The 21,121-nt window shown below is 39.0% G+C and overlaps 1 long non-coding RNA gene across 2 annotated transcripts in view; it reads right to left on the minus strand.

Annotated features, from left to right (window-relative positions):
• Nucleotides 1–21,121, minus strand: part of LOC130835144 (uncharacterized) — an 85,238-nt gene that overhangs the window by 34,706 nt on the left and 29,411 nt on the right. Inside the window, exon 3 of one of the 2 annotated variants that reach the window (XR_009048838.1) lies at nt 12,254–12,605. The exons of the other annotated variant lie outside the window; for it this stretch is intronic. This is a non-coding gene — a long non-coding RNA (uncharacterized LOC130835144). Of the gene's footprint in view, nt 1–12,253; nt 12,606–21,121 lie in introns of those variants that run through there. 2 annotated transcript variants of the gene reach the window in all.

Genomic DNA, 21,121 nt, shown 5'->3' on the forward strand with positions numbered 1-21,121 from the left:
TTTCCCAATGCCCCATATAAACTTTTTATAAGAGACAACCAAAGATAAAGATTTGAGACAAACTGAGGCAACCTATATTCATACATGGAAGAAAAAATTTCTGCAATAGAGTACTGAAAGACCATCAGATTTCAACTTCTACCTGGGCCTCACTTATGTTTGGCAGATGGGAAGGAACTGTTTTATTTCTTTTTTATTCTAATTTTGCTTTTCTAGGGGCATTTAGATAGGCAGACTCTTACTAATTTCCCGTAGAGGTCTTTAGGGACACATTTAGAGACTAAAACCGATAGGGCTACTTTGCATTTTGTAATATATTTTGCAGATTCAGCTAACTGAGCAGACCCCAGTGGAAGTATTTTCATAATTGGGCTTCCAAAATTGTGTGTGCGCTGACAGGTAATATTCATGCACATAAATTTGACAATAACAATCTCACTGCTCTCATGTTTCAACTACCACCTACATGCTGATGACTCAACTTTTTAAATCTAGCAGAGACCTCTTCTCTGAATCTCAGCCTTCTATATTCAACTGCTTTTTTGGATATCTGCATGTGAATGCCCCAAGGCATGTCAAAATTAAAATAGACAGATCTAAATCTTACTACCTTTTCTTCCTGGATCCCCTGTCTCAGTTAATGGTCTCACTCTCTAGCCAGTCACCTAAGTTATCACCAGCAGTATCATCCTTGATTCATCCTATTTCTACGTTCTTCACTCTCCATGGGCACAATGCTCTGTCAGTTCTACCCCATAAGTATTTCTGAAATCCGTCTCCTCATTTACAATTCCTGGTTTTCTAACATTTCTCAATTGAAGTATTGCACCTTCTGCCTTAAACCCCCAAATCTCTTTTTAAATGAAAGCTGACCAAGTAGCTCTCACAACTGAATGGCTTCCAACAATAATCTACTTAATAAAATCCATGGTCCTTACCATGGCCTTATAAGGCCTGAGTAGTGTGGTCACTGACTCTCTCACAAGCCCCATATAGAGTGGACTCTAGAGACTGACTGGCTTCCTGTTCCAGCTTCACTACCCTCTGGTTGTGCAAACTTAGGCAAGTTTCTCAATATTTTTGTGTCTCAATTTCTTCATCTACAAAATGGGATTATAATACTGCTTATCTTAAAAGGTCGTAATGAGCATGCAATGAGTTAATATGGTAAGTAACTTAGAATATTACCTAATACAGAATAAGCCCTCCATTAATGTTTCTCAGACCCCAAATTTCTGCTTCAAACATTCTGATCCAGCTGTCACTTCCTGCATGTACCAGGTTGCAGTCTATGTTCATGCCCTTCCTTAAGCTGTTTCCTTTGTTTGTGTCAAAGTCCATCTTTATTTGACTATCTCCAAACCATGCTTCATTTGATCATTAATTGAATCATTTATTCATGCCTTCATTCACTCCATGAACTATAATTTATTGAGTAGTGACTCTTTGTTATACAAGCATCATACGAAGGTGACCACAACAACATGGCACTCGGGCTTTAAGGAACTTGTGGGTAGATGGGGTTGGCAGACAGATAAACACACAATCACAGACACTTAATTAGAGGATAATATGTGTGTGTTGAAGAAAAGACGAAAGAATATAGAAATATATTTCCAAGGAAACTGTATTTGATATATGCAATTTGGAGGAAGTATTTCAGGTATCCTATCCTCTAGGAAATTGTCCCTGATAAGGTTAGCTTTTTCTACTCTCCGTTCTCAGAGCACACCTGGTATATAATCTGCTTGGGCTGCTATGACAAAATCCCACAGGCTGGGTGGCTTAAAGGACAGACCTTTATTTCGCACAGGAGGCAGGAAGTCTAAGTTCAAGGTTCCAGACGATTCCTGGTGAGGCCTCTCTTCCTGGTTTGCAGACTGCCATCTTCTCACTATGTCCTCACAGGCTGAGGGAGCAATCTCTCTCTCTGCCTCTTATTATAAAGCCACTAATTTCACCAGGAGTGCCCCGCCTTCATGACTTCATCTAACTTCAATTTTCAAAGGCACCATCTTCAAATATCACATTAAGCATTAGGGCTTCAACATATGAATTTTGAGAGGACACAATTCAGTCCACAGCACCTGGTTGGCCTAACCCAGAGAACTCACCTTAAGTGATTAAAAACATGTTCCCTTTCCTACTCTCTCTTTTTGACTACAGTGACTTAAGGACAGGCATCACATCTTTATCCATTATTTTCTGAACCTATTAGCCAAGAATTGTTCTCATAGGTTGTTTCTTCTTCATAGTTTCAGCTTGTACATGAGTGAGTGGCAGATTTCCATAGGATTCCTAAGCCCTGTATTAATGATGTCTAGGTAGAAAGTGTTAAAGACATAGCACTGCTGAAATGGGGTACTGTAGGTTCACATCTGCATGAAGCTAATTGTCTCAGTAATGGCTCAAAAGACTAAGACAAAAGACAGAGATCTAACCTAAGACGTAAGCAACAGTTTGCTGAGATTTCTGAGAAAAAGCTTGCTTCTTTGATAAAGGAAATCAATGCAGTTAGTTCTACCCCATTCCCCTTTGTCTTCTTTTTGCTGTGAAGGTAGAAACGACATCTAATTATCATCTTGAGAACTGGAAGAGCTAGGCCTGAGGGAAAGGCCAAGGGAAAAGTGCATCATCATCCTAATAGCACTGAGCTATTGAACCAATCCCTATCTACTATATCTGGAATTTGTATTGTATAAGAAAATAAACTACTGCTCTAAGCCAACATTGTTTGATTTTTGTTAGTTCCAGCTAATGCATTTCTGAGTCCTCTTTCCAATCTGCTCATATAACACATTGGTTTTGCATTGTTACTTCATTGTATCACATAATAAAATATCATCCTCTCTGGACTCTCACATGTGTAGAAATAACTGGATCATCTTCACATTCCCGTTTCACATGCACTTTGCAGATGACAGACAAAATAAAAGTTGCACAGATGTGAAATGGCTGAAAATCTCTCCTGTTCTAAGGGATATTTATTTTGATTAAGTTTTTGTAGGAAAATTTACTATAAAGAAAAATCCTTTATAATATTAAATTAGTATCCTAACCCAGTGACATCATAGGAACTCAGCCAATATTTTTGTATTCAAAATTAAGAATAAAATATCTTTATAACCTAGTCTCCCAAAGATGGTCATATTTAATGTTTTAGTGTATTCTCTTACAGTACTTTTTCTCTGGATACACAAGATATACACTTTTCATCTGGAACATCAAAATGTTATCAAATTAGGACCTATTATATTTACTGTTTTGTAAACTACCTTTTAAATGGAATCATTCATTGTGAATATTTTTCATGACATGACATTCTTTGACAACCTAATTATAAAAACTCTTATGGGTTTGTTATTTGGCTGTACCATAATTAATTTATCTGTTGGATATCTAGGTTGCTTCAATTCTTCTTGCTCTGTTGCCTGTAGTGGCTGTGTGTTGCTTTCATTTCCTCCTAGTATTACTTCTTTTGGGACACTGCCATTCCCTTAATTCTAGAAAGATGTCAATCACAATCTATTACCCATCCCTGGCTATGGTGACCTTGAATGAATTAATATTTCATCTCCTGGGGAAAGTGATTGGTTTAATATTAAGACTATAACTCAGGTAAAATCAGAGCCCTTTTGGATATTTCTATGTAGATGATGGGGATGAGTGAGGGAGGTGGGGAGGCTATCACCTTCCCTTGGTATCACTCACTTGTGTTGATGTGGTCCATTAGTTCTCAGAAGTTAGCTTCCAAGGTTTCTTGGGAGAAACCTACCTATGGTTAAGGAGAATATAAGATAAGAGTGGAGATTGGTTGAGAAGTTAAAGAAGAGAGAAAGAGCACAAAGTTTCTGGATCAAGCTGTGCCTGAAGCTATTCTACTTCTGGATCACTCAGTTTCAGGAGCCAATGTGTTCTTCTATTTTTATTACCCTTATTTTCACTTAAACTAGTTTGGGCAGGCTTTCTGATAACACCTAAGTAATAAATCTAATAGAGTAGTCTGCTAAATTCTTCATGTACAAATGAGAATCTCTTCATCTCATTTTTATGGCATTATTATTTTGACATAAATTGATAACTATATGTTTTTAACATGATAATCACGTCCTGAAAGAAACCTGGTAAATACATGGATCAGGTGTTGTATTATTTTTTTATATTGACTTTTCAAAATGAAACAGATTTTACTCTTACAGACTACTCTTTCAAGAGCCCGTTTCGTTCCTTCAGATGAGCACAGCCATGGTAAGCGTACAATAGAATCGTGATGAGTAGATTATCAAATGATCGGATTTGCTGCATGAGGAGCCCCAAGAATTTCTTTTTAAAGGTGCATTGATTCCCTCAGGTTATGACCAAACACTATATCAAACACTTTGAAATACTGCTCTCTTTGGTCTTTCAATTTTATATGGTTGTAAAAAACTTCATTGTGTTTGTTGCAATTTTTCAGCAAGAAATGTAACCTGAACTTTAAGAACATGAATTTTGCTTCCAGGGCAGGAACTATAAAAGTCCCACTGAGATTTAAACACAGATGATGGAACTATTTACCAGGTTTTGGGGTTTGAATTCCAGGTATCCGCGCAAGTCCTGACAGTTAGACAAAATCGTAATTTGAAGGCATTAGAAAGCTTTTTGCCATACAGGATCATATTTAAGATGGTAAAGGGCATTGCAGGCCTGAAAAAAGAAAAAGGATAAGGAGAAAGGCTTTCATGTTCTAATTTGTTCCTCCATCACTAAATAGTGCTTGTCACATTTTTTTCTCTACATCATCCTAGAAACTCTCAAGCTTTCCTGAGAGTGTCCAACTTCTGTATGGAATTAACAGCCACAGAAAAAATCATGTTTAGTTTTAGTCATAAAGTTTAGGTTTATTTCAATAGCAGAATCATCAGAATTACAACAGCTAATTAATGAGGCAGGTGTCAAGACTAAGGCAAAGCAAATGACTAAAACAAGGCAGCTGTCAGGATATAATAAACTACAGTAAGTCCCCTACATACAAACGAATTCCGTTTTGAGAATGCAACAAAGTCCAACAAAGTTAGCCTAGGTACCCAACTAACACAAGCGGCTATTCAGTACTGTACTGTAATGGGTTTATAATACTTTTCACACAAATAATACATAATAAACAAACACACAAAAATAAAGAAAACATTTTTAATCTTCCAAGACAAGATCTCAAAAAGTCCAGCAGCACAGTACAACAGTTGGCATACAGGGGCTGGCATCAAGTGAATAGGCAAGAAGAGTTACTGACTCAAGGAGGGGTTAAGGAGGTGAGGGATGGCAGAGCTGAAGGATGGTCAACAATAGGAGATGGAAGGCCAGCTGCAATTTCACTGATGCCTAACGTTGATGGCACAGGTTCTGGTTCCTTGCTGGATTCAATACCATCTACCCTCTTGAAAAAATGATCCAGTGATGTCTGGGTAGTAGCTCTTTTTTTCTCATCATAGATCACATGGTAGCACTGCATTACATTCTGAACAACTGCTGCAAGCTTTCTGTGCTGTTCTATGTTCCGGTCCTGTGCCTTAAAAACTAACAGTGCCTCCTCAAATAAAGAAAATCCCCTTGCCATTTCCTGCATGGTGAATCTCTTTGCCATTTCCTGCATGGTGAAAAAGAATTACTTTTTCTTCCTTTCCTCTCTCTTCATCCTTTCTCTGGGCCTCAAATTCCATCAGGTCTTCATTAGTAAGCTCCACATTTGCATCTTTGAAAGTTTGCAACTTGAAGATTCGTATGTAGGGACTTACCGTATGATGCTTGTTCCACTCCTTTTCAGCACACTGACCAATACACCCATCAACTATCATCTTTTTTTCTTTAATGAGTTTATTTGCGTATATTTCTTTCTGTCTGATATTCTACTTTTTTTTTTCTGATGTTCTATAATTCATTATAACTAAATCAAATGTGCTATTGTTAAGCATCCCTTTGTAGGCTGCTATAAGCATAAATCCAGAGAGAGTCCATGCTTGAAGGAAAACCCAAGCCCCGCAGGGCTCCATTCAGCAGGAGACAAGCAGTTGCCTACAATCGCAGAGGAAGACCATCCTTCAGCAAGGTATCTTGCGTCCAATGGCATGAATCAAATGGGAACCCCAGAATCCTTCTTCCTTCTAGCCAGTGTCCCCTTCATTCCTCTTTTTTCTCAGTGTTAGCAGCCTCTTTACGCCTCTGCCTTGGGACCATTGGGGCTAATCACCACACCTCTTGCCTAGGCTAGGTTGACTACCACAAGATGTCCATCTTTCCCACATTGTTGTTTATCCTCCAGGCTTCAGTCTCTATCCCTATTGCCTTTTGTGACCTTTATTCCTACCTCCCCGTCTCCTAAAACACTTTCATGGAACTCTGTGGAACTCTAGCTCAATCATCAGCAAACATATTCTCAGCTTCACCAGCAAACATGCACTTCTTGCTTAAATGGAAATCTGCTCTCCTCTGATGGCAACTCTTTCCCTGTAGTACTTTCAAGGGGTGGCTCTTTTCTCTCCTCCAGTTCTTCTGTCATGGCACCTGTAGGTAGGATAGATATCCTACTGCTCTGCACTGACACTTCCAGACCATTCTTTCTTGAATCTTAAACATTCAGCTTTGAATCTTCTCTCACACAATATTCCTCCTTATGTCCACCCACCCTCTTTCTTTAGAAAAATCTTCCTCTGTTACACTCTCACTTTCCTCAGCTCTACTGATATCATAATTCTTGATAATTTCGGTAGCCACACAGATGATCTTTCCAATGTGCTCCTCCTAAATTCTTGACCTCTTCTGCTCTAGTGATTTTTGTCCTACACCCTATCTCAGGGCCTAAATATCATTTGGCATATTCTTAACCATGTTATTTACCACTAATGGCCTAGCATTTCATCCTACTTTTCAGCTCCCTTCTTGTAGAACCTAAGCTCCAATAATACTCAACCCCTCCAAAATATCTGCTGCATTGATCCCACCACTTTTTCACTGTTCTTCACTGCCTCCCCACCAAGTCTTCTCTTCCCTCCATATTCTGCTTAAATTTCATGGTCAATTACTATTATCTTTTACGATTTAACCTATTATAATAATCATTTTCTTGCAACTGTATCACCCCTCTCTACTCTCATGGCAAAACCACACGCCTGGTTAAATGTACATCTTTGCGTACTTAATGCCCCCACCAGCACTGTTGAAATTGGCTGGAGAAGACACAAAAATATTCTGATTGATATCATTTTAAATTCATCAAAAATCTCAAGCTGGTCCTTAATACTGTCCTTGATACTTAATACTATATACCATTAGTCCCTTCTCTTAGTCTCTAGCCAGTGTCTCTCAAACTTTAATTGACAAAAATAAAATCACCTAGAGATTCTTGTTAAGATGCAGACTCTAATTTTTCAGGTGTGTGATGGGACCTAAGATTCTGCATTTCTAGTAAGCTCCTAGATAATGTCAATGCCGCTAGTACATTAAGTAGTGAGAGCCAAATGATGATTACAAAACTTTTTTCCTTTTCTCAAAAATTCCATTACATATCCCGCCCCCCCCCGCCCCCCAATCATTACTCTTAACCGTTGGTCTTGCTAACCTTATCTCCTTATCTTCTACTAGTAAGGATAGAGGGTTCTGGGTCCTCCCCAATGCCAAACTTTCTACTTATACATTAGATCTAGAGCTTTTTCCCCCTCCTGTTCTCTCATCTTGCTCTGGCAATTATCCTCTCTCAGTTTTAAGACAATTAAAAAAAAATCTACTAAATCATTCCCATAAGCATACTGATATATTGCCATTTATCCCACATCAAACAAAATCATCTCCCTTGATCCCACTCTCCCCTGAAACTATCACCCAATTTCTTTTTTTCCCTTGAAAGGATAGCTAAATTCCACATGACCAATTATTCTACATCCATCTCTCTTGCCACTCCTCCAGGCAGTTTTCAACCCCACCCTTCTACCATAACTGACTTTCTGAGTGCCGACAATGACCTTAGCCACCACCCTGACCAAACCACCTGGCCTAGATTCTTGCAGTAATCTAATTGGTCTTCCTGCTTCCACCTTTGGCAAATCTATTTGACACACCAGCTGGACTGATCCCCTTAAAAAGTAAGTTGGATCCTGTCAATCCTCTGCTTAAGCTTTGCCAGAGTTCTCACTGCAACCAGACTAAAAGCTCTAACCAGGATTTTCAAGGTCCTACTTTTTCCAACCCTTGTTACCTTTCTAATGTCATTATCTCATCCTTTTTCCCAGCTGTCCTCTACACCAGCCATGCAGCTCTCTGATGCCAGAGCAGCTTAGTTGTCCCCTCTACTTGGAATGAGCTTCCCCAACCGTCTGTCTGGCTCACATCCTCACTTTCTTCACTACTTGCTCAAAACTCCCCATTTCAGCAAGGCATTTCCTGACGACCTTTACTAACATTTCCTCTAACATGTCTTGGTTAAAGCTCTTCTCTTGCATCTATCACCATCACACATGGTACATCTTGTATTTATTTAGTTTTATTGTCTCTCTCCTCCACTGGAATATAAGCTCTAAGTTGTTTTTTCTGTTTATCATTGCCTCCCCAGTACTTCAATCAATGTCTGACATATAGCAGAAATTAAAAAGTATTTGTTGAATAAATACATCACCTTGGAATTTTATGTGGTAAGCACCAACATAAATATCTTAAAGGTTTTGCACCTGTCTCTTTATTGGGTGAAGTCTGGACAAATGCCAATAACCATTAAGGACAAAAAACTGAGGACAGTTACCTGGACTTGAGCTAAGTTTATACTGTGTTCACCTCAATATCTCCTGCCTTCCTCCGTTCCTTTCTAGAGAACAAGGCGACAGGTGGAAAGTAGGTGCCATGTTCAGCTTTGTTGTGGGGAGGGAAAGTTGCATGCACAAATGAATTTGCTTCAAACCCAATCCAGAGCCTATGGAAATTATTACAGTCCAGCTACTCAAACTTGAAATCACCATCTGCCTCCTACAGCCCTTCATCCCTGTATCAACCTCACTCCTATCAACCAAAGAGATCTGCTCTGACATTTTCCTCCCTTACTCATGGTCTCCTGGGTATGAATCCCAGTAAGGACAGATACTCAAAAGCATGGGTTCTTATATTTGTGTAAACTTTTCCATAGTCAACAAATTATCCAGGAACCCTCCTTGTTCAAAGAACCATCCGTAAATTTGTAATGAAGTTCTTTACTAATCTCAATCTTACAAACTTTTCCAAATGAAAAATTTGTTAGAACTCGCATGAGTTAAGGCCCTATTCATTTTTCCCGGCTCAGTTCCTAGCATTTCCATTATGCCTTGCTAAGGAGACCACAGGGCTCCCAAATTGCTGCTGAGTGCACAGTGTTTGTATAATAAATATGATTTGAGTGCTTCAAATGTGCACTGAATTATGGAATCTCAGGTTGTAAAAAACATTAAATCATCTAGCTCTGACACTCATTCACTGATTCTTTCTCTAATGTTCCCTTCTGAACACTTCCCGAGATGGAGCACACACTATCTCTTGAAGAAATGCAAACAGAGGCCTGTTACACAACTCTTCTGTTGAGTTGTGAGCAAGTTAATTGGTATATGGGGACCCACAAAATGGATGTCACCCCAGTGGTCCAGTCTACATCACAAGTCTAAACCTAAGTCAACCTGCACTTACAGGAAACAAACTGTCAAGGAAACCTAACATATAACAATCACAATCCTCCAACTTTAGCTATTTTACCTTCCCCTCGAAAACAGGACCTGCTAGCCTTGTAAGGAAATCCTTACAATCCCTCACCAATAACCCTGTTTCCACGTTGCTTCCTTCTAATGTTCTATAAACTCGTTCTTGACCCACATCCTTCAGGAACAGTGCTCCACTGCTTGTGAGGCACTGTATGCCCCAGTCCATGGTTGTTCTCCTTTGAATGAAGTGCATCATTTTCATTACCAAGTTGTTTTGGTTTTGCCATTTGCAGCCATAATTTCTGTCGCTCCCATTTATAATATTGATCCTAGTTTGCAGGGCAGAGTGGCGCAGGCGCAGGAGAAAAAGATATGATTCAGAATGAGACGGCCTGAGTTCAAGTCTGACTGAACCACTTGATAGTTTGTTTTTGGACTTTACACTCATCTGTTGAGTTTCACTTTCTGAGTCTGCTGAATGAATCGATGTAGGCTGAGGGCTTTAACAACAGATTTCAAAGTGTGCAGTGGCTCAGACTCATTAGAAGTTGGGTTCTTGGGACTTCCCTGGTGGCGCAGTGGTTAAGAATCCACCTGCCAATGCAGGGGACAGGGGTTCAATCCCTGGTCCAGGAAGATCCCACATGCCATGGAGCAACTAAGCCCATGTGCCACAACTACTGAGCCTGCACTCTAGAGCCTGCGACCCACAACTACTGAGCCCACGTACCACAACTACTGAAATCCATGGGCCTAGAGTCAGTGCTCCACAACAAGAGAAGCCACCACAATGAGAAGCCCATGCACTGCAACCAATAGCAGCCCCCGCTAGCCACAACTAAAGAAAGCCCGTGCACAGCAATGAAGACCCAACACAGCCAAAAATAAATAAATAAATAAATGATATAGATATAGATATAGATATAGATATAGATATAGATATAGATATAGATATAGATATAGATGAAGTTGAGTTCTTACTACTTCACAGTACAGACTGGGTTAACAAGTTAATGGGGGCAGCCCTTTTCAAATGCTTAGTCAGGGACTCAGGATGATGGAGTTTCCATTATAATTAGCATTGGTTTCCAAGGTTGTGCTGCAATTCTTCTTTATTCCAGCTAACCAGAGGGGAAAAGCACATGGAAATAGGCACACAGCATATTGTGTGTGTTGGGGAGGGGGGACATGCATGTGTGTGTGTTTAAATACAGCACATGTGCAAATGGCTCCCAATTCTTTCCTTAATGTTCCTTTGACTAGAACCCATTCATAGAGCACATCTAACTTCAATGGGGGTTAGGAAACATTGTCCCTGGTTGGTGGCCACTTCTGAGGAATAGCACTTGAAAAGAAAAACAAACTTTTTTAGTCTCTGCCACAGCTGCCAAATAGGACAATAATACCTCACAGGATTGAGAAGATGTGCACGTCAGTGTTTTGTGAAATACTAGCTATTATTTTCTATATTTTGCATGTAAACAGAATGAGCTCCTTTCACCCTCTACATAGCTGTCTTAAAATGCTTAGAATCAACCATCACACATCATTTGAGGATCCTTTTTTCCTGGTTAAGTAACTTCCCAATCATTTTACTATTCACCATAGGATATAGTTTCAAGCCCTTTAACAACCACCCTTTCTTTCTTTGCACATGCTTCAAAGGTGGCGCACACACCTGGATATAAGGCTTCAGGTTGAGTATGAGCAGCAAAGAGAAGAGAGGGGCTGTTTCTTCTCTTGTTCAAGATTCTGTGTCTCTTTTAATGCGATTAATGATGGAGATAGCTTTGCAGGAAGCCTTATCACAGGGTTGATTTCTACTGACCTTGCACTGAACAAAACCCTTAAGTATTGCACTGTTCTGTTGCTTTGCATTTCAAAGATGTTCTACTGCCTTTTGTTTGGAAAAATATCTGATTTTCACATCAATACAAAAAGCACTAAATGATCAAGAGCATCTGGGGCTTATCCAATGGGCAAAGCTTTGACAAATATGTGCAGCCATACAGCACAGTAAGTCTTTGCCATTCATTGTTTTCACTGAGCCAATTCTTTTTAAAAAAATTTTTGCCACTGTCTGAATTTTTCTTTCTAAATTTTTATGTATGTATGTATGTATTTAGGCCCTGTGGTGAGGCATGCAGGATCTAGTTCCCCGACCAAGCATCGAACCCGTGCCCCCTGCAGTGGAAGCACCGAGTCTTAACTACTGGACCACCAGGCAAATCCCACTGTTTGAATTTTTTAATTATATAAATGTTACATTAGTACAATATCTTTTTTCAATAATTAAAAAATATAGGTAAAGTAAATACCATTTTTGACTCCCCATTCAAATAGAATTCTGCTCCTATTTCTATACGTACATACAAATTATGAAGTTTTTGTTTTTTAAAGATTTCGGCCATAGAGTATACTGTGCATTTATCAGTGCAATGCGTTTTCATTTACCAATGTGTTTTTAAAATCCGCATATGTATCAGTGCATATAAAGCTACCTACTCCTTTTCATTAGGAATATTTGTTACATGGCTATGGATAGTGCATTTAAAGAGTATTTTGTTAAGAGGCATTTAAATTTTGTCTGATTTGTTTCCATTATTATAAAAAATACTGCAGTGAACCTCCTGAATTTATCTCTTTGTATACTTCTGTGATTTTCCTTTCATTTTAATGTGTCATTGCTGGGCCACCAAAATGGCACATTTCTAATTTTAAGAGATATAGAAACACTTTTTAAAAAAAAAAAAAAACGAATACCAATTTCCACCCCTCCCTCCCAACAATATTGGAAGACACACGATTCCCTACAACTCTGCCAAGGTTTGATGTCTCTTTTTAATGACCAAGATATGCTTTCAGGTAGCCTCATCACATTGTTCATTTTTACTGCCAGTCTTTTAATGTTTTCCAATTCTGTGAAAAAAAAAAGGCATAATTTTAATTTATATTTCTTTGGTGAGCAGTGACAAGATCTTTTCAAATGTATACTGGCCATTGGCTTATTCTGTTCTGTGTAAAGCAGGATGCTAGTTCCATGTCTATTACTAGACTTTTGAGGTTATTCTTTTACTAAATTTGATCACTGAGGGAGGATCTGGTCTCTGCCTTGTTATTGGTGTCTCTGCAGAGCCTAATGTAGTGTCACCCACATAGCAGATGCTCAAAGTCTTACTTTCTCCCTTCTTCTCACTCCCCATGTCGAATTTATCAGCATGTTCTATGGGTTCCACTCTTGGAATACATTCCAATCTGTCGTGTGCTTATTATTTATCTGCTTTCACAAAGAATGCAATTTCCACACAAACAAGGGCTCTCTCCTTTGTGTCCATGCACTTATCCTCTCTAATTAGTAAGCATTCTTATGCTCTTAGTGATATGTCTTTTGTTCTGTGATTGGTTTCACTACTTACCCTATCCCAAGTTAAGAGAGAAGATTTTGGATCAAAATGTGTTGGATCTATTGTTTGGAAAACAATTCAGGCAAAGAAATGAATGGATTCTCCTTCTTTTAGCTTCAATAAAATAGTCCTCAAGCTTTATCTGAGCTATAACACCCTTGTAGGATCACATTCCTGCATGTGGCACTATGGAAAGGAAAATAATGGCTCCCTCCAAAGATGTCCATGTCCTAAACCTCAGTGTCTGTGAATATGGTACCATACGTGGCACAAGGGACTTTGTAGATATGATGAAGTTAAGGACCTGAAACTGGGGAGGCTGGCCTAGATTATGCATGTGAATGCAATATAATTATAGAATTCTTGTAAGAGGCAGTCTGGAGGGTCAGAGTCAAAGAAGGAGATGTGATGACAGGAGATGAGGATGGAGTGATTCCAGAAAGAGTCCATAAACCGGGGAGTGTAGGCAGCCTCGAAAAGCTGGAAAAGCAAGGAAACAGATTATCTTCTGGTTTCCAGAAGAAACACAGCCCTGCCAACTCATTTCAGGCTTCTGACCTCCACAGTAGTAAGATAACACATTTGTGTTGTTTTAAGCCAATATGCAATATATTTGTGGTAACTTGTTACAGCAGAAATAGGAAAATGATATAGGCACACACTCAGTCTATAAAGCGTTCACATCCCAGTTTGCTGTATAGACAAAAGAGCATGAGAGTTTTATAAAATTTCCAATTTATTTTTCAATAGTCTCACCCCTTTGTTCAACTGATTCTCACCAATCTTACAGCTGAGAAATGCTATTTCAGAGGGCTTAATACCTATGCCAGCCAGTCAGCTATGTGTATATATTAGTTAGGATTCTCCAGAGAAATAGAACCAACAGCATGTGTATGTATAGAGAGACAGATTTATTTTAAAGAATTGGTTCATGATTGTGGAGGTACAAATCTAAAATCTGCACGGTAGGCCAGCAGGCTGCAGACCCAGGAGAAACTTGCAATTCAACTCCAAAGGTAGTCTGCTGGCAGAATTCCTTCTGGTTTGAGAAGGTCAGTCACTGTTCTAGTCAGATCTTAACTGAATGGATAAAGCCCACCCACCTTAAGGAGAGCAATCTGCTTTATTCAAAATCCACCCATTTAAATCTTAATCTCCTCCAAAAAAATTCACAGAAACTTCCAGAATAATGTACAACTGAATAACATATTACACTGACTTTTCCCTTCACTTACTAAAGTTGAAGGCCAGTCACCTATAAAGTCCTCTTCCCTCATGTCTTAGTTAAGCTTCTTTTGGTGGGAAACAATAGAAATTAGTTCTAATGGAATTTGTTGGAATAATTCTGTCACTATATTAGGAATAAAAAGAATCACTGAACAAACCAGCTTTGGCAAGAGCAAGAATTGAGACATATTCAAAGAAATTCAGCAAAAAGACTCTGGGCTCTCTCTAAAACCCTGATAATTATGTGGTGAAGCTTCCATGACTGTGAATCTCTGTCTCTTTATTCAACATTTTAAATTAGATTAAATTTAATTTTAATGTAAAGCAAATCTTATTGTCTGCCTAAATTATCTCAAACCCAGATAATAGACCACAAGAAGAAGAAGACGTTCAGAAAGCGAAGACATAGCCACAGACAGAGCAAACTTGGGTGTCAGGGCTAGTCTACATAAGCAGAACTCATTGTGAGATAGGTAGCCCCCTCCGAGTAGGAATTGTATACAGCATATAGGTTTGGTGGCTGCCAAGGTCTTGCACAGATGCTCACCATTATTTTAGTAATGACCTTGGAATGTCTGCAGTGCCAGGTACTGCCATGTCAATGATGAATTGGAGCATCTGAATTGTCAAAGATAAATGATGTTCTCTTATGGTATGTGAGAAGAAGGCCTCTTTCCACTTTAAAAGTTTCACTGTGTATAAATGGTCTACAAGAGCTTCTCCTCCAAATATCTTACAGGCTCTATTAGCTTTTCTTTAGAAGCTCCCTACCCTCTTTCCATGTGACTCATAGAAGAGGCCAAAGAGATGGAACCAGAAGAGAAATCTAATGACAGTTCTTGCAGTGGTTTCATAATCACACACTTTCTCAAGTGATCTAAGTTTGTTTTGTTTTTGTTTTTGTTTTTACTGCCTGCCTTATCATCTCTTATTATGACTTCTATTCAAGCAGGTGCCAGGTCTCTTATGCAAACAGACTCCTGGGAGAATTGCTTCACCTGTCAGCAGTCATTCTCAGATATGTCTGAACCCTGATGATACAGTTTCTACATCCCTCACCCCTCCCAATAATATTTCACTTCTGCATCATGCTATCCATTTTACAAACTAGTGCACATATGTTATCTCATCTGATTCTCAAGGTGACTCTCAGAGGGAGGCAGGCAGGATGGTTTTACCTCTATTTGATAGACTCAGAAAATCTGTCTTATTCAAATTCAGCTATCCAGTAAGTAGGTTAGATCAGGTTCTTTTAACTTCAAATTCAATGTTCTTTCTATTCCATCCTACTGTCACCTTTAAAGAGAAACATGGATTAATTTATTTCCACATGAGAAGCTATCAGGACAGTGAGCAACCAGATGACAAACAATGAGGATTTGTTATTTATTATGCAGAGAATAATAGGCAGGGCACTTTGCCTTGTGAACAGCAGGATTTCAATTGTTGCTCATTCCAATACCATGGTGAATATATATAAAATATAACATATAGAATAATATTAAATAATGTATTGCTCCCTGTATGTATAAATGCAGCATAGTATCTTAGCTGCTTATCATAAAGTGTCAAGGCATCCTTAAAACCTGCTGAAGAAGCAAAATGAAAACACCGAGCCTATATTTTCCACAAAAATCGAAAGCCAAGAACTCTCAAATGGATACCAATGAAGCCTAATAAGTAAGGCAACCAAATTACATGCCTAGATATTCCCACAAGCACAGTGCCAACAGACTAAATGAAATCAACAATATTGTCTTTTTTAATTATCAAAAATGATATGAGGTAACAGGAAGCTTCTGAAATTATTCCATGGTCTATCAACTGTAGTTGTTATTGTGCCTCTCTCATCTATAATTTCATTTTTCATTTCAAAGGGTTCACAGAGAAGGCATAACATTTTAAAATCTCTTTTCCAGCTACAATTCATGTTGGAATCTTTATTATATTTTATTAATAGTTCAGAATCCCACAGTTGTTGAATTGGTGAGGGCAAAGTATCAGGCAATTTGCATGATATTTGAGTCTCATTACCAGCTCAATTTTGGGAAGACTATGAGCCAGGGAGAGGGGCAGTACCTGGCATATAGGAGTCATTCACTACGTGAGATTTAAAAAGAACATACAAGATCACATAGTTTTTTCACATTCATACACACAGACTTGTGCTAGCTTGTCTTATTCCAGCATCATATTAAAGCTATCTCTATAATTAAGTCTAGTTTAAACTATGACCATTCTGAGAATGCCTTGTATCTTAAAACCCTTTTCCCAGAATTAGATTTCTTGGACATTTCCTACATAGTTTCTGTCAGTCCTAGCCGGGACTGAGAACTCTGTTAATTCAGGCATCATTATTTTTTACATCTTTGTGTTTTGTGTTCTACAAGGAAGAATACTCACATCTCTCCATGGACATTTGGAAATCACTCAATTTAATCACAGTACTACCAATAATAAGAACGGCAACAATAATAGCACTTACTGTAGACAGTGCTTTCTACATGCTAAAAATTATGCTCAACTACTTACACACATCATTCCATTTCATCTTTGTGTCACCCTGTGAATTAGATTCGGTTTTACCCTCCTCACTTCAGAATGAACACTCATGCTTAGAACTAAGTTACCTAATTGGCTCACAGTCACACAGATAGTAAGTAACTGAGCCAGAATTTGAACTCAGGTGATAAGACTGGATTCTGCAGATTTGTATTGAACATGCCACACTTCATAAACTCGCATCATTAGCACGGTTAGAGGAGTCATTAAACACAGAAAACAAAATCCAACATCAAGATCCCCCACTATCCACCCCCTTGAAGGGGTCGACAATTACTCCAGGTGGGAGTGGTATTTTCTATTTGCAGCACCATTGGTAATTCCAGGGAGCTAAGACAATGCAAACCCAGCCCATTTACTAGAAAATTAAGATGCAAACCCAAGGTTTACAGGGACTGAGTTGGCTTCAGATAGGAAGAAAGGACAGCACGCATGTAGGAAAACATCATTTCAAGTCTGACTCAAGCCAGCTGTGTGACTTTGAGCAAATCTATACCCCTCTCAAAGTCTCAGAGTCCCATGCAATAAATAAAAATAGCTTATCTATCACCAAAAGCCCCTTCCAACTATGCCAGTCTCTGCTTCTGTTTGGTCAATGCTGCTGGTTGACCTTTCCTGGGAATCTTTCATAGAGATAGTGTAAGTTTTATGCTTCTCCATGTTCTGTGTTTTTACTTATACACTGATACTCTGGAGTAGTAATTCTCAATGTGGGGAAGGGCGTCATTTTGTCCCCTAGAGAACATTTCGCAAGATCTGGAGACATTTTCGACTGTCACGACTGGGGTGATGCTACTGGCATCTAGTGGGTAGAGGCCAGGGATGCAGCCACACACACATGCTACATTGCACAGGACTGGTCCCCACAACAAAGAATTTTTCAGCCCCAAATGTCAACAGTGCTGCTGTTGGGAAACCCTGCGCTAGATTGGAATTTAATATCACTGTGCATTGCAAATTACTAACCTCAAATCACTACATTTCATCAATGATAACTCTAAGTTTTCTTTTTCCAGGCCTGTTTTCTATTTGTAGGATAGTGCCAATACGGTTTTATAATTTGATATCTCTGCTGCCACTGCTAATGTGTATCGCTTGGTCATATAATTATCATTAAAAATAGAAGTGCAGAAGATGAACAAGTCTATCACTGCCAATTTTATTTTTCCTCCTAATAGTAAAAAGAGATAGTTAAAATTCCCTTTGCACTTGCTGTTTTTCTAACCCCGAATGTACTTTCTTTTGAAATGTGAATTCATGGTCAAAAACTACTGAGGCTTAAACATTTCCTGCTCAGAGAATTTAACACTGCAAGATATCACAATGGTGCTGATCTTAATGATAGCCTATTTTATCTGCACAAAAATGAGAATCACAAGTATAAAATATCATTAAAACAAAATAACTTACGCTTTTCAATGTGTCTCTCCACTTAACATTGGCAGCTAAAGACCCACTGTGGTTACAAGGATGAATTCAATTCTTCCAACATGAAACAAATTTCAAATAAGGTTTGCTGTGTCTTTGCCTTTCATGGAATTCATACAGATTAAAATGGAGGTTACTCATCACTGTTAGTAAAAATGAGCCCTTGGAAGAGATAGAGCAAATGTTTGAAATGTGAACCATGGTGTTTACAGAGGCAGAACATACTGAAAAGAGGTAATATTCCACCAGGTGGGCCAAAATATGTTGCTCTCTGCTTTAAAATTTGAATCACAATCTCTAATACAAACATGTTTCATAGATTTCTGGGAAAACTTAAATTCTAAATCTAAATTATGCCAACCTCCCTCTATCCTGCAGAACTGTTCATCAGCCAGACCCTTTGTTTTTGTTATGAATGACTATTAGTCAGGCTATTTAAAGCAACTGATGCATTCAATTGTCAGTTATAAATGTCTGTGGAGAGTGCCACAAATGAACCACAATTTGATTTAAATCTTTTTCCTTCTTAAGCAAAATGGCAGGGTTTGAAAGAGTACAAAAAGTACATCTGTTATCATGACAAAGGCTGCAGAAACAATGAAGAGAAAGATTAGAAGGCAAAAACACCTGCAAATAGAATTTAAAGACCTTTAAGTAAAGAGAGAATGAGACAAACGACCTCCAGCTCATTTACTTTGTTAGGACAAAGGAAACTGGGAGTTAAATAGGAAAGCAGGCAAAGCCTGAATTGAGTTTTCAAGTATGTGATATTGATTTCATCATAGCCATCTTCTGTAAAATAAACATTTTTATAATTGGCTACATTTTTTATCTGGCAGTGAAGCTACAGTTAGTTTCAGTTGTAAATGCAATTAAATGAAATTAAGGAGTTTTCTTCAACCATCCTTCCATTCATTAACATCCCCAGCAAATGCTGACTGCTTGCTATATGAGAGGCACTGTCTTAAGGGCAGAGCCTGACAGTTCGTACAGCATGGATGTATTCGTTATGTGTTGCTGCCTAGTGAGTGACTCTCAAATTGAGCTGCACAAAGCAAAATAAATATTCATTATCTCATGATGGCTGTGTATGTCAGGAAGTCAGGAGCAGCTTAACTGTGTGGCTCTGGCTCAGGGTCTCTCTGACTTTCGAATCAAAGTAGCATCGAGGGCTGTATCATCTGAAACTTAGACAGTGGCTGGAGAATCAGCTTCTGAGATGATTCACTCCCATGGTGCTGGTTGCTGGCAGGAATCCTCAGTTCCTCCCCATGTGGGTTTTCCACGGGCTGCTTGAGTGAAAAGGTGCCTGGCTTTGCCCACAGTGAGCAATTCCAAGGAAAGCTATGCAGCAGTCAAAAATCTATATTACGTCCTAGCCTTGGAAGTCATACATTGCAATTTCCATACTATCCCTTTGGTAACCAGGTAAGCCCTATTCCGTTTGCGAGAAGATTACACAAGGGTGTAAACAGCAGCATGAGAGGATTACTGGGCTGGTTTAAAGATTGGCTACAAATGGCTAAGAGCTCATTTCTATTTACAATGAGTAGATTTTTAGGGTGAGCAGCAAAGTTCCTTCTCTTATGGAGCTTATATTCTGGAGAAGATGGATAACAAACACATATAAATAATAAATTGTCACGTTCGGATATTTGCTATAATCAAGAGAAAGCAGGACAGAGACTAACTGGGTGATGAAACCAGGATATTTTGATAGGATTGTTAAGTAAGTTCTCTCTCAAGTTGCTTTTAAACTGAGATGTAATTGTCAAAAAGGATTCCAGCATTTGAAGCTCTTTGAAGAAGTATGGCGGAGACAGAGAAAGCTTATGCTAAGCATTTAAATGGACACAAGCCTGGCTTGTTTGAGGAACAGAAAGAAAGTGAGTGCTCTTGGAGGTTAGCGTAAAAAAGAAGTGTGGAATGAGACAAGGCCACATAGATAGACCCAAACTAACTCATTTATGCCTCATAAGCCAGAGTAAGGAATTTCCATTTCATTCTAAGAGTGATAGGAAAAAAAACAATTGGAAATCATTTCTTTTTCAGGAAAAAAATATTCATCAAGAGCAATGGATACACAGTTGCTTTGATGGGTGTACATTTGGGTGTGTGTATGGGTGTGTGGGTGAGACTGCTGGAAGGGAGAACTGAAGGCTTTCCTTTGGCACCATGGACAGAGGCCATAAGTAATATTTGCTCTATGTCCCAAGGACAACAATCCAACTCCAAGTCTTGCCTTATGACGTTACCTTCATGAAAAAGGCAAAAGGAGCTGGATGGTAACTATCTCCCTTTCTGACTCCCTCAACCAACCAGAGTTAAAGATATGCTGCCAAAAGACATATCTATTAAGTCATTACACACATCTCTCCTATTTTAGTTTATTAGTCATCATGACTCTTTCTTCTCTCCTCACTCTCCCCTCTCAAAGACAAGATGATATACAAGTCATCTGTACATTTCAAGCAACAAACACAGTCTCAACGCATAATATATACTCAGGATACTATTCCTGAATGAACAAATGACTGATTAAATGAATGTATATAAAAACAGAGCAGGGCTTCCCTGCGGCACAGAGGTTAAGAATCTGCCTGCCAACGCAGGGGACATAGGTTAGAGCCCTGGTCTGGGAAGATCCCACATGCTGCTAAACAACTAAGCCTGTGCGCCACAACTACTAAGCCTGTGCTCTAGAGCCCGCAAGCCACAAATATCGAGCCCACGCGCTTGCAACTACTGAAGCCCATGTGCCTCGAGCCAGTGCTCTGCAACAAGAGAAGTCACCGCAATAAGAAGCCCGAGCAC

This window comes from Hippopotamus amphibius, chromosome 13 (assembly GCF_030028045.1).
Source record: "Hippopotamus amphibius kiboko isolate mHipAmp2 chromosome 13, mHipAmp2.hap2, whole genome shotgun sequence".
NCBI classification, from domain to species: domain Eukaryota; kingdom Metazoa; phylum Chordata; class Mammalia; order Artiodactyla; family Hippopotamidae; genus Hippopotamus; species Hippopotamus amphibius.